At 36.5% G+C, this 14,806-nt stretch overlaps 1 pseudogene; it reads right to left on the bottom strand.

The window, feature by feature from the left end:
- Positions 1-5,603: 5,603 nt before the first annotated feature.
- Positions 5,604-5,827, bottom strand: LOC124982960 (mitochondrial import receptor subunit TOM6 homolog; annotated as a pseudogene).
- Positions 5,828-14,806: the final 8,979 nt, after the last annotated feature.

Below are 14,806 nucleotides of genomic sequence, written 5' to 3'. Positions count from 1 at the left end.
TTTTGGCTTAATCTACTGCCTCGTTCTAATACTGCAAGTTAGTGATAAGCATTTACTTTATACATTGGACATATTATTCCATGAGTGAGTGAAATATTCCACATAAATATAACAGCTATGTGACTTTAAGCTTTAGATGTGAAGCTGCAAAGACGAATTGGCTATATATCCTTTACCCCTTTGAGGATATATCTTAAGGCCTGCTTTTCTAAAGAAAGCTATATGGTTTCAGTTAGATAAAATTAATTTTGACCTTGCATGGGCATGAGATGAGACTTTAAAGAGTTATAACAAAAGAATCTGGCGTCATTGTAAGTTTGACTTACGTCATTAAGAGTGCCATTTCTTAGTGAGAAAGCAGCAGCTATGCTATGTTCTGCTCTCTTTCTCTGTACTTAAAGAGGTTTTTATGGCAGGGTATAAGCTATAATGCAGCTTAAACTTGGAACTAAGCCAAACAACTAGCATTTATGGGTATAATATCATCATCATCATTATTATTATCATTAATGCCTTACCATTATCTCATAACAAATATTATTAGTACTACTAATAATAATTAAAATTATACTATTTTTAATGTTGATTCTTTCCCCCAAGGAATTTCTCCTGTATTTATCAATTTTTTTAACTTCATTCCAATTGCATCTCTATAAATAGAAGTGACAATTAAATACATAATACTAAACCAAAAAACAGAATCAATACTGATTTGGAATAGTATTTTGCCTACTAAAATTGTATTATAACAACGTATCTCTGGGGTATAATAGTTGTCAGCTTGCAGCCAAGAAAATAAACAGTTTTTAAACACATTTTAGGTTTGCTTTTAGAATCAGGCATTTGCAGATTATCATTACTTGCCTGAGAGAGACCCCACATTCCCTAATTAGACAGAAAATGAGAGACACAGGCAGGGTTATGTATCCAGCCTTGCAGGTTACACACTGCACAATTCCAGGGTATGCCCCTCATAAAACAGTGATGAGAATGGTATCCCTGGTATCGTACAGCAAAGCAACCTACATATGTGGAAGTACTGTTTGGAAGGACAATTTCTCAGTAGGGAACTTCATAATAAATATTCAATTCCACAAGAATACACCATTGGAAAAGATAAATGTGAAATAAGGGAAGTATAAAATGAGCAAAATGAGTAGTAGAAAAGATAAAGATGTGGGAAGAGATTTAAGATAGTAAATGCAGATGAGATAGCTTGAATTTTCTTGGAACAGAAAAATCTAATTCAGGGTTAAAAAAGAAATCAACCGACAAACATGATTTTAAACACATTGCTTACCTCACAAGACAATAAGGGAAATCACTGGTTCTCCAGTATTATGACTTTTCAAAATGCACTAAATGGTGTAGCCAATGTAACAAGAAAAGAAAAAGAAAATGTATAATGATTGAAAAAGAACAAATTGTACCTATTTACACATATGGTTGTTTACACAGAAAAATTCAAGAAATTATATATGATTAGAACTAAGAACTTAGTAAGGTTGCTGGATAATATCAGTATACAAAAATCAACTATATTTCAATAAGCCAACACCAAAGAGTTATAAAGTACTACTTTTATAAGGATGCTATTCATAAATAAAACCAACAATATGTCTAGGAATACATCTAATGAAAGAATGGCAAGATTTTTTATGAAGAAAAAAAAAAAACTCTATTGAAATGTTTTAAAGATGACCTGAATATATGGGGAATTAAACCACATTCATAAAAATGTAAATTCAATTCCCTAAAGATATAAATACTTCTCAAATTAACTATAAATGTAACACAATTCCAACTCAACACAACCCAACACATGTAAATAAGTGGAATAGACTTGAGGTATTTGGGGTGAACTGCAATTCTGTGGGGAGCCTGACATAATTAACAGTACCTCTGATAGAAAAAAAAAATTCCCTGCAACTCAAAAGGATGAATACTCAGATAAATATTGCAAATAGAAAAGCTATCTTATTTACCAAGAACTGGAATATTTGCATCCACATTAGAACATTAAGAATGTCATTTCTTGGCAAAGGGACTGCTATCTCAGTTGTAAGATGGCATTTTTCATCCATGACTCAGAAGGAAAGTCTGGAATACCTGCCCAGTACCTAATATGGGTATAGATATTAGGTTTTCTTCTCTAGAGAAGAGAATGTTTTAGCAAGTGCACACTACCACACATGAGAGCATCCAAAGCATCCAGAGGTATCTGAATGACTATATCTCACCCACTTGTTAAACTATAACAGACATGCCACCTGTTCCTTCAGAGGCCAATAAGTGATCTTTGAACAGGGCTGAAGTTAAAAAGTAAACCTGTGCTTCACGTTTTTGCATTGTTATAACTAAAGTACTTATAACAACTGACTTGATAGGAGTGTGCAGTCAATGTTTGCTTCTAAGATTTGCTCAGTGTTTACATTTTAAAGGAAGGACACATTTGCTATGACTATTTTTCCAAACAGTCTGATTGCTTTTGAAGCAGCTCTTAAAACTCTATGTAATCAGCCAAACTTTCTGTACTATAGTTACCTTTCCAACTCTATCATCATTGAATTTTTGTTATTTTGCAGTGAAGAGAATCAAAGCAAAAGAAAATAAATGCTCTTTTTAAGCGTTACACTACTACTTCTGCATTATAAACTATGAATTCTCAAGAACATAGCTGAAGATAATATCCTTGGTTAATAAATATTTTCTTGGTAGTCATGAAAGCATTGTATAGAATATGGAAAATATGTCAGACTAATGACGTGATCAGTGTTGCCTTTCTGGATTTTCTTCATGTTTCTGACTCACCCCCTTACCCTGCTTTTCCTCTTACACATCCTCTTCATTGTTAGAGAGAGATGACAGACGCAAACTAGAAATTTCATGGAAAGCAAGCATGACAATCTGTTTCCTACAATGTACGCTTTAAGGGTAATTAAGGTTTTTTTTTTTTTTAATTAACTTTTCTTGTTGCTCACTAGTTGCTAGAACTGTGTGCCATTTGGAAAGGGCAAAATAGTAAAGTTATAGATGGCCCAAATAAACTAACAAAATCCAAACAATAGATGTTAAATGTCCAGTTGTAAAATCAATTTGATTCAGTTGACATTTACAGAATACTCCATTCCACAATAGCATAATACACATTCTTCTCAAACTCACATGAAATATACAAAATAGACCATATGCTGGGCCTTAAAATATACCTTGAGGCTAAGTTTGTTCTCAGACCACAATGGAATTAAACTAGAAATAAATAAAAGATAACTGGAGCATCTTCAGTTATCTGCAAATTAACATGCAAAACATGACTCTAAATAACTCTGGGGTGAAGGAAGAACTCTCAACATCAATTTAAAAATATTTTGGAACACAGCAAAAGCAGTGCTTCATGGACAATTGGTAGTATTATATGCATATCTTAGAAAAGAAGAAAAATCTAACCTTGTTAGGAAGTTTGGAAATTACAACTTAGGAAGTTAGAGAAAAGTGGTGAAATAAAACTGATTAGCAAGCATAGAGGAAATGTTCAATTTAAAGTATAATCCAACCAAAGAATGCAAATAAAATGCCACTTTTCACATATTGAGTTAGGAAATTTATATTTTTAAAATATAATGTCTAATGTTGGTAGGGATGAGGTGAAATGGGCACATACAAATGACAGGCATACAAATGGATACAACCTTCTTAGAAAGGAATTTGGCAATGAGGCCTAATATACCTGTCCTTTGACCTGGTACTTCCATTTTAATAGGTTATAAAGAAATAATCTCAGAGTAAGAAAATATTTAATTCATAGAGATAGCTATTTAGAATACTGAAAATAGTCCATGCAAATAAATGTGGCATTAAGTAGAACAGGGTGTACCTACTCACTAGAAAAGTAAAATGGTCCTGAAAATTGATGCTTGAGAGAATTTCTAATAACTCAGCAAGTGAAGAGTGTGTGGAACAAAAATCATATGGATCAGAAGAAAATACACCAAAATAAAAACTGGTTTCTTCTGATTATGGGTTTGCCTTTTTTACTTTCTATATTTTTGCTTTTCCATATTTCCCAAAAACCCATGGTGAAAATAGTATGTCGCTCATGGGCTTTGGAGTGCAATGGTTTGGATTATGGTTTCAACTCTGCTACTTAAATAGTTGTATGAATCCTCATTCTCATTTGTAAAATGAGGATGATGACAGAAGGACTCTCACTAGGGTGACTGTCTGAAGGTGATCATGTGTGCGGAGTGTTTAGCATAGGCCCTGCCATGCATTAGGTCCCAGTAAATGCTAGCTATCATTATTGGTTATAATAGGGAAAGAATGTTTTATCAAGAGTAAGTACAGGGGGCCTGGAGTTGTAGCTCAGTGGTAGAGCACTTGCCTAGCATGTGTGAGGCACTGAGTTTGATCCTCTGCACCGCATATAAATAAATAAAAATAAAGGATCATCATTAACTAAAAAAAAGAAAAAAAAAAAAAAAAAAAAAGCAAGTACATGCTGGGTGTCATAGCACATGCCTGTAGTCCTAGGAGCTCATGAGGCTGAGGCAGGAGGATCACAAGTTCAAAGTTAGTCTCAGCAACTTAGCAAGGTCCTAAGCAATGAAACCTGTCTCAAAAAAAAAAAAAAAAAAAAGTAAAAGGGTTGTGGATATAGCTCAGTAGTTATTCGCCCCTGGGTTCAATCTGCAGTATCAAAAAAAAAAAAAAAAAAAAAAAAAAAAAAAAAAATCACAAAGAAAGACAAGTCCATCCAGATTTTCAGGGTTTAGTTCTATTTAAGCTGCTATTTACTTGATCCTTTGAATAATATGCAAATTCAAGGCATTTATATACTGATTGCAGAGCATTTTATGTCCACAAAGGGGCAATCATATACATATAGATATAAAGTACACACTGGGAACCTATAAGTACATTTTGCTCTCTTTGTGTATTTAAAAGAGTCATACCCAAGATAATTCCAGTGAGAATGAGGAAAGAATTCAGTTACTGACTTTAGCTACTTATTACCTTAAGTCTGCAGGTTTTGATTTTTTTTTTTTACCCCAGAGTAAAAGATAGTAATTTGTACCTCCTTTGTCCTGTTGGGTGGGTAGAAGGCCAGAGAATACAGTAGGCCACAGGGCAAAATTCCTTCAGGGTCATTAGTAGACGAAGAAATAGTCTGCTATGTCAGGATTCTTTTCAGTATGAAATTTAATATTATTTTAAAAGGGTTAATATAACTCTATATGATGTCATTACCAAAACCAGAGTTCTGCCCTTTAGAGAAATACCATGCATTCTAACAATGATTAGTCCTTTTTTTTTTTTTTTTTTAACTTTGTGTGTGGTCTTTATTTCAAATATTTGTTAAAACACCACTATTATTCCTTAGGACAAGAGCAAAGATCACCCCCTGCAGAAACTTCTAAACTATGCACAGACTTTACAGAACAGAGGCAACAACCCTTCAAGGAGGCTGAGGTTTGACCAGAGAAAGGAAGGTGCCCTCTGAATTGAACTACAGCTGTCATGGGGGCCTATCTTGTGGTCACAAATTGCAGGCTCTGTTTTTGGATGGTTTGGGTACAGCATAAGAATTCCATTTGTCTTCTTGGCTAAAACCCTGGCTGTGGTGCCATTAGATCAATGTCACTCAAGTTCTTGGCTACCAAACTCCCACAGCAAAGAATCCCAAATGGAGAATCAGTTTCCTCCAGAAATCATTCCTATTGGTCGAAAAAAGTGAGCTGCCCTGGAGTCAGTCTCCTGCGTTGTCTGGAATACTGGGGTCTTCATTTGCTGAGCAGGCAGCACTCTCAGAGACCCTGCTGGAAGCCATTAATGCCTTCCAGCTCTGTGCAACCCTGGCATGAAGCTGATTATCATTTTTAAAGAAGAGTCCATCTTTCCTGCTTGCAGTAAAGCTTGTTTTCAAACACTTCAGAAGTAGAACTGAAAGAGGGGAAATTATGTGTTTTTCTTATGATGAAGGAATCTTCTAGAGTTATGTTTAGAGGAATTAACTTCTTGAGTGCAAAAGTGCTTGAACTTCAGAGTAATAAATACTTTTTTTTTATTAACTTTGGCTTTAGGCTTTCAATTCTTCAAATTTAGTAAGGAATATTTGTGTAAGCATATAGCTTTTAAGTAGAGAAGGACTAAGGTAGACATATGAGGTGTTATTCTAAAGTGTGAAGAAACACGAAGAACTTATATTTATTGTAACCTTGGGTGGCTACAGTCTTTCAATTTCTGTTACAACTCATTCATAGAACTTCAAAATGTATTAACACTTGAAGTTACTTCTTGAGCCCTGAGGATGGATGGTATTATATTTGGATACTGCTTAGAGAAGTTCTTCTGATGTTTCTGGGAACTGAATCCCCAATATGGTTTAGATCTAGAAATGTACCCTCCAAAAGCTCATGTTTTGAAAGCATGATACCCAGTGCAGGAAAGTTCAGGAGTGGGGCTTTTAGGCAATGATAAGAGCTATCACCTCATTAGTACATTAATCCATTTGATAGACATGTAATTTGAATGAACGATTGGGTGGTAACTGTAGGTAGGTAGGGCATGGCTAGAGGATGTAGGTCACTGGGGGTTATGCCCTTGGGAATTATATTTTGTCCCTGGCCCCTTTGCTTCTTTCCTTCTCCCTCTCTCTCTGTTCCCTGGCTATCATGAGCTGAGCAGTTTTCTTCCACTGTGCCCTTCTGCCATGATGTTTTACCTCACCCCAGGTCCAGAGGGAAAGAGTCAGCAGACCATGGACTGAACCTCCAAAAGTGTGAGCCCAAAATAAGCACAATGGTAAAAAGCTGACTAACACAATCCCTCTTTACTATGAGCTCCGTTATAGTGAAATTAGTGTTGAAGCAAACTGTGTCATACATTTGCCTTCTAAATTGCACCATAATCATGTGAGATTTGAAATACAAATTTTTAGAAAGGTCTTGTTTTTGAAATTACAGCACAGATTTAGGATTGGAAAATATTCAGGGTAATTAAGAGCTAGAGGTAACATGATGCTAGAAGTATATCTAGTTTTATTAACAGGTTGAGCACACTGTACTATAGCATATATCTTGAGATTCTACCTATAGAGATTTTTAAAGTCAAATTGCTGCTTTAAGAGATTATAAGATTTTTTTTTTTAAATTTTTAGTTGTTGATGGACCTTTATTTTACTCACTTATATGCGGTGCCAAAAATCAAACCCAGTGCCTCACACATGTGAGGCAAGTGCTCTACCACTGAGCCACAACCCCAGCCCCAAGATTGTGAGATTTTTACACCTGATCTTCTAATTTTTGGACAATAAATTTTCTTTGATTTTTAGATAAAAAAGCAGAAAAATCTGTAGAACCTTTGTGCTTTCAATTGCTTACATAAGAATACTAGACATAGAGAAGTTTAAATCTGCAATCCCAATGCAGTCATTCACCCTAACTAGCTGTATAATCTTGACTAGGTTAGAGTCTATGGAATAATAAGTTTTAATCTAGAATCTCAAGGGACTTCAGTTTTCTCAGGTCAGAAAAGGAGGTTGGACTAACTTCCAAGATCTTTTCCTATACTGATATTTTATCATGAAATTACAAATTAGGTAAAATTATAATACTGATTTTAAATGTTTATTTTAAAAGTCTGCCTCTCTTGGAGATTTTATTTCTACTATTGTTTTGACTGTCTTTTTATGTAAATGAGTCCTCCCTGGTGTCTGGATCTTGATGCTCTGTTGAGTGAGGTCAGGGTCCCTGTGTACTGGACATGTCGGGCCTACCTTCTCTCTAAGTCAACTAGTCCAAAATGGAATCATTTCCCCTCCCTAGCCAACAAATTTCCTGATTTCCCTATTCTTGAAAAAGAGATTAGCCTTTTTTTTTCAGCTAGTCAGAGTAAGAGCCACCGAGTCATTCTTAATTTCTCTCCAGTCTTCTGCTGATTACATGATCAGTCAGAGTAGAAAGGCCAATCAGTCCCCTTTATTTTTCCTTCAGTTCACTTTTCCTTTCCATTTTCCCTATCATCATCTTGGTGTAGACACAGGTATCCTCACAGAGAAGACCTAAGCCTCCTCCTAGGTCCTCTTTCAAAATTTATTATGTGCCATCTCTGGATAATGACAGCTACGATTGTGTTACTTCTCAACACAAGATAGCCTGTCTCCCCAGTGCTGTTAACTGTTTGGCCCTACTTTCCTCTTTCTTCCCCATCTCTGAGGATCCCCATGACTCCTCCCCTAATAGAATCCGCCCATTCTCTTGGAGGCACTTTGTATATTCACACCTGAGCCCCCGTCATGTCCATCACCAGCAAAGTCGGCCCATACCCACCACAAAATTCATCAGACCCTACCCAAGTGATAGACCCAGCTCAAGTTCACACCCTCCTTGTAGTTCTCGCAACCTCCTGAGCCCACAATGTTCCCCGTGCTGCCAATGCCCTACTTTATATACCACTTTTCATGTACAGCTTTATGCTTTTTAAATATTCTGCCCTAAGCTGTTATATTTTGTAAAATAAAAATTTCATTATAACAGTCACATGATATTGCTGAAAGTTCAGAAACCAGAGAAAAATTCATCTCTGATATTTTGATATATTTCTTTCTGTACCTTTTTCATATAAATGTTTCTCACTCTTCTGACTAAAGCATATATTCCATTTTGCTTCCTGTTTTTTCCCACTTGGTGTATCAGAAAAAAATTATAACAGAATAATAAAAGTCATGCAGGGGATGTCATGGGATGGTGGAGGGTCACCCAAGTCTGTTGTCAGAAGAGAGAGTAAGAAAGAAAGGTGTCATAACACTTAGTGTCAGAACTGAATTTCCAAGAAACTGCCAGAGTCAGCCAGAAGGAGAGAAGAGGAGGTTGTCTATCTCAGAGACTGCAGGAAGTTCAGTGTGGATGGCAAGAAGCCCATGGCAAGGAACTGGTACATGATAGAAAGTTTGGGTGCCAAGCTAAGAAGCATGAATTCCATCTGCCAATGCAGAGGATCCATGGAATATGTTAACAGATACTTGGGCCAAATATGTTAGTGAAATTGCTAACTTTTGATGACACATACAGCTCGTTGTCTTCCTGATATCCAACCTCCCCTCTTCCTAATAGAATCCTGACTTGGTTAAGAGTGGCAATGTGCCCAGGTGAAATGCTTAGCTCCCTAGACTTTCTTGTGGTTTGGAGAGGCCATCTAAGCCAGTTCTGGACAATTAGATATTAGCATAGGAGCTGCTAGGAGAGTTTTTAAAGATTCCATTGGCCTATGCCTTTTTTTTTCCTTCTCTCTTTTTCCATCTTTCTTGCCTAGAATAGGAAGGCAAGTCCTAGAGGCGGAGTAGCCATCTTATGACCATGAGGAAGAAAACCACACAAATCCTGATGAGCTACTTGAACAGGGGCACTACATTAGACCGTATACCTCCTGAGTCCTTGCTGGATGAGGAAAGTTAATCTCAGTTTGGCTAAGCTAATGAATTGGGTTTCTGTTCGTGCAATTGAGTGCAATTCTATCAGATATGATAGTATAGCTCTTGTAGCTTCACATAAGATTCTGAGAAAGACTAGTTAACTTTGTTTAACCTAATATTAAAATTAACTGACTATCTGGGGCTATTGTTCAGTGGTAGAGCTCTTACCTCACACGGGTGAGGCACTGGGTTTGATGCTCAGCACCACATAAAAATAATAAAGATATTGTGTCCATCTACAACTAAAATTTTTTTAAAGAAATCACTTGATTACCAAATTCTTTTTCCTTAGAACATGTATCTCACTGAACACAAGTGTTCTGCAGAAGTTTGGGCAGGATACCCTTTTTGTGTTGATCAATGCACAGAAGACGCTAATCTGTAATCCCAACACAATCACTAATACTAACTAGCTACATGACCTTGAGTAGGTGGGGGTCTATGAAATAAGTGCTTTTACCAATGAGGCCATTGGTCCCAGGACCCTCCCTCTTCACTGCCTCTCTGGCTACACCAAAGAGGAAATGGAAAGAATGTACTGTGTACAATCAGACACCCGGGAGTTCAAATCCTGACTTGTCTGGTTCCTCAGCCGTGTGACCCCGGCTCAGTCAGTCAACTTCTCTGAGCTTCAGTTTCCTCATCATGCGGGTGACAACCACCTTTAGAGAGTCGCCATGATGATTATACTTAACAAATTATAGCTGCTCATTCAAAGCTAATTCCTTTCTCCCTCCGTCTAGAGAAGGTTTGCTGCTTCAGATATATTTTCATCTCCTGTAGAGTGCCTTTCATAGATGGAAAGCAGCATTCAGAATTAATCCAGGGTTACCACTTAGCTTCTGGCTACTGAAGATCTATCCACATCTAACTTGAAGATGGAATTTCAGAGCAGGTCAAAAGAGATTGTATGTACATGATCAACTTACACTTTACTATTTTATGTTTTAGCAAACTAAAGTGCTTCCTGTGTGTCTTGGACTTGTCTAAGCACTTCATAAATATTAGCTCATTTAAGATTCATGTTAGTCTTACGAATTAGGCACTGCTATTATTGCCATAAGGTCAATGTGGAAAGGATACACAGAGAGGTTAAGTAACTTACCCACAGTCATATAGCTAGTAAGCTTCACAGCCAGGATTCAAACCTGGGGAGTCACAGACCATAATTCATGCTCTTAACCATTACACTATTATATGAAAGCCACAGATAAAAGGAATCACCCCCTACCGTTCACTATTCCTTCATCCTCATGAGGCCTTGTTGATTCTTTTCAGATTTCTCTATATTAAGAAAAGTAATAATTTGTTTCAGAGAATCATTTAATCAAGGTCAGAAAAAGCAATATGTGTAGAAAGTTTTAGCTAACAGTCATTGAGAGGAAAATTGTTTACCATGTGTGTGGATACAGGGCTGTCAATAGTAGCTATCTCTGTAAAAACAACAGAACTGTTCCTGTCGTTTAAATTTTCTAGGCTCCATATAATTAATTTGAACATGAGAGAGCATGCGTGCATTTTTTTTTTTTTCTTAAAGAAAAGTACTGGTTACCCTCTTGCAAGAGCACGTGTATTTTCAAAGGCCTCACTCCCTTCCTAGGAATGAGCAGCTGTAAGCCAGGAAGCACATGAAATAAGAAACAGTGCCATTGGCAGGAGCCTTAGATTAAAGCTTAAGGAAATTCCCAAGATGATGTTCTTAAAGGGCATTCAAAGGGCATAGGCCAGATAGAAAATTGATGGTAATGGATAAACAGTGATTTTTTTTTTTTTTTGATCTGCAAACCCAGGTTCAATCTCCAGTATATTAATTACATGTTTATGTATGTATGACCTAACTCTGGCACTTGCATCTTCTCTATTACTTTCTCTTTGTGTAAATGGGCACAACTATTCCTGTTCCCTCCCACACACTGATGCCGCAAGGATAAATGAGATAATGTTTATAGTTCCACGGAGGAAGGATACTAGGTATACTAAAAATATCACTATTTGCAAAGTCCTTCCTTTCCTTGGAAAGTAGAGTAATGCCACATATGTGCAATGCTATTGAAGAGTTAAATTTTTCATTGAAGTTAATTCTTTTCTCTCCAGAAAATAGATAGTTATTCCACTAAGGACTAAAAGTTTCTTTTAAATTTTTTAAACAATTTTTTTAAAATTCAGCAATTTGCATTTGTTGATTTATTCTTTTAATTAGTGTGTATTGAATGCTAACCACATGCAATGTATTCTAATAAAATCTCCTCTGGTTATACAAAATATACTTTGCCATTTATGAATGACACTGTAAGGCACTGGTATATGTAAAAGGTATCTTGGTTGACTTCAAGCGTGGTATCAACCAACATCACAAAGCTGCGAAAGCATTTTTAGGCTACAGAGATAAAAGAACTAGCTCCAAGTTAAGGGAACTATTAGTTATGTTTATTCTATACTGATCAGACAAATATGGAGTTGAATTATAAGTATATATTATAAAGTAGACTGGAGTATACCTAAAAAGGGGTGATTAAGATGATAAAAGGTTTGGAAATCATGTCATATCATTGATTAAACAAATGCTTTGAATATGTCTCAGAAGAGAAATTGGACTTACTCTGCATAGCTGCAGATTACTAACATATAGACAGTGGACCTAAGGTCACATATGATTCTGAATACTCTATGATTCACTAGGGACCTCAGGTATTGTACCAAGTTGTAAAAAGGTGATGCCTTTATAGCCTTCTGGTGCTTTGCCTCTGAACTAAAAGGCCTTAGGCTGCTGTGAGTTTGGGGATTTTGTTGTTGTTACTGATTTTGTTTTGTCCAAATGTCTGCTTTTCATAGTTTCCCAGTCCTCCTTATTACTAGGTTGTCTGAACTTATTCCTCTATTTAATAGAATCCTGATTTACTTCAATTTATTACTTCTACTATGCTATGATCTAGGAAAACATCATAACCAAACATTAAAATTGCATTAAAAAAGACTGGGGGTGTAGCTCAGTGGCAGAGGGCTTGCCTAGCTTGTGTGAGGCCCTGGGTTCAATCCCCAGCAACACACACACACACACACACACACACACACACACACAAATTGCATGAGTAATTTAAATGAGACCCTGAAAAGCTCTCCATGAGTATATTCTTTGGTACGTGGACTTTTTACTATTTTTAATTATTAAAGTTCTTTTTGGTGTTCCTCCAAGTTGTCAAGACTATTCTAGATCTAATTTTGCCAATTATATGACTTCTGAAAACTTGTTATTGAAGTTTTATAAGTTTGCTAAACTTATTAAAAATTCTGAATCCATTACTGAAATTTAAAAAAAGCATACAATCATAGCCAATGATATGCTTACCATTGAGCAAGATTTACCTAAGCTTTTCTTGGATAACATCTTCAAAATGAAAGTATAATTTGTAACAAATTAGGCTATCTAAGCAAATTAAATTGATTAGAATGCTGACTGCTTTTTTCTTCTGAGATGGTTTATGTATAAGGTATTAGTGTAGAATGTACAGATTCCTATAGAATATGGGAAATCATTCTCATTTCACTGGTTTTCTTCTTAGTCTCTGTTCTTAGTATATAGCAATATATAACTCAATCAAAAATATTTAAAGAGCCACCTGTAATCCCAGTGAATTGGGAAGCTGAGGCAGGAGGATCCAATGTTTAAGGCAAGCCTGAGCAACTTATAAAATAAAAAGGGTTGGAAATATAGCTCCCTGGTAGAATGTCTCTAGTTCAATTCCCGATACCAAAAACAAAGATTTAACAAACATGTACTATATATCTGGTAGGTAATTTCAGTTAAGAATAATGAATATGGTCAGGGATGTAGCTTGGTGGTAAAGCGCTTGCCGTATGCAAGGCCCTGAGTTCAATCCCCAGTACTGCTCCCCCAACAAAAGAATAAATGAATATAAGAAAATGTTTTGTATAGACTAAGAATAAGAAACTGTTCTACCATTAAAGAGCATATTGTCTTGTTAAAATAAACAAGACCCAGTTATAGAGCAATCAAGGAAGTATATTATCTACGCAGGATTGTTGCAGACAGTTAATCCTTCTAAAATTTATAATAAGAAATGGAGTAGTTCTGTCTAAACACAGTAGACTCAGAAGTTAATAATAAATATTTTCTTTCTTTTTCTTTCCCTTAGCAATTGGGTTAATATTTGTGCTGAGTCCTAGGCTGTTACAACTTCCTATCACTTATTTAATAAAAAGTATAGTTGGAGAGGTGCTTCAGTGACTTATTATTAGAAGCCTATCTATTAGATATGAAGAGAGTCTCTGAATGGCCAATATTTGAAAATTCAAAGGATTTGTTTTCTAAATGGAAAATGGCATATGCATTGCTGTCACATACTGATTTGCCACTACCTGATGTTGACCAAAAGAATAATTTTTAATGTTTCCCAAGTGGATTATGCTCACCTCAATCCAGTTCCTCCCAGGAGAGATAAACTTCTTATATATTCATATAAGAAACATTATATAGTAATGTGTAAGGCATTTATCTTTTCCCAGAGGAACTGGGTTGAGGTCATTATAAATAATACCTACATGTGACCCAAGCTCTGAATTATCCCCACCTGCAATACATACCATAACCTAATGGTATCTGTAAAATACTTAATTTTCTGGAAAATATTCAAAGGCACAAACTAAACACTGCAATACAAAATTGCATTCGTCTTAACTTTTGCCAATTTCCCTGAATGTGTAAGTAGAATTATATTTTCACAGAACTTGCAAAAGTCCCAGACTCAAGTGCTATTTAATCTCCTTCCATAAACACCAGCCCTGAGCAATTCTATCCATCCTAATTAGCTGCTTGTGGTTGCTACTAAATTTCTGCCCATGAGTTATTTCATAACATTATTGTTGCACAGCACACCATACTCTATAGAGTGAGAGTGCGTGGAAGGACCAAAGAATGCTTTGTAATCATGACCATAGACAAGGATGTTCTTCAACAGCCCACTAACTAATCCCGTGACCCTTTTTCTTGCAGCACCCTGAGTATGATTAAAGAACCCCTTTTGCACCTGGCTACACGCTCGGAACACGTAGACAGTGTTTAGCCCGGCTGCGCCCCTAGCCCTCAAAGGCGGCAGAGAAGCAGCGAATGCTACTTAGTGGAGCGATCTCGGGGCCAGTACTCCGGACTGAGTTGGGGGTTCCGAACCCGGGTCGTGGGACTCGCGGAGAAGGGATGGCAGGAGGAAGAGGGAAGGCTTGTTTTGCTGGGGGACGTGAAAAGTAGGCGCTAGCCTGTTTCGCGGTTTTTTAAGCCCCTTGGCATGCCCTGACCTGATCAAGAGGGAGTCAACTGCTCTC

This window comes from Sciurus carolinensis, chromosome 4, assembly GCF_902686445.1.
Source record: "Sciurus carolinensis chromosome 4, mSciCar1.2, whole genome shotgun sequence".
Taxonomy (NCBI): Eukaryota; Metazoa; Chordata; class Mammalia; order Rodentia; family Sciuridae; genus Sciurus; species Sciurus carolinensis.
This window is presented reverse-complemented; position numbering and strand designations above follow the sequence as displayed.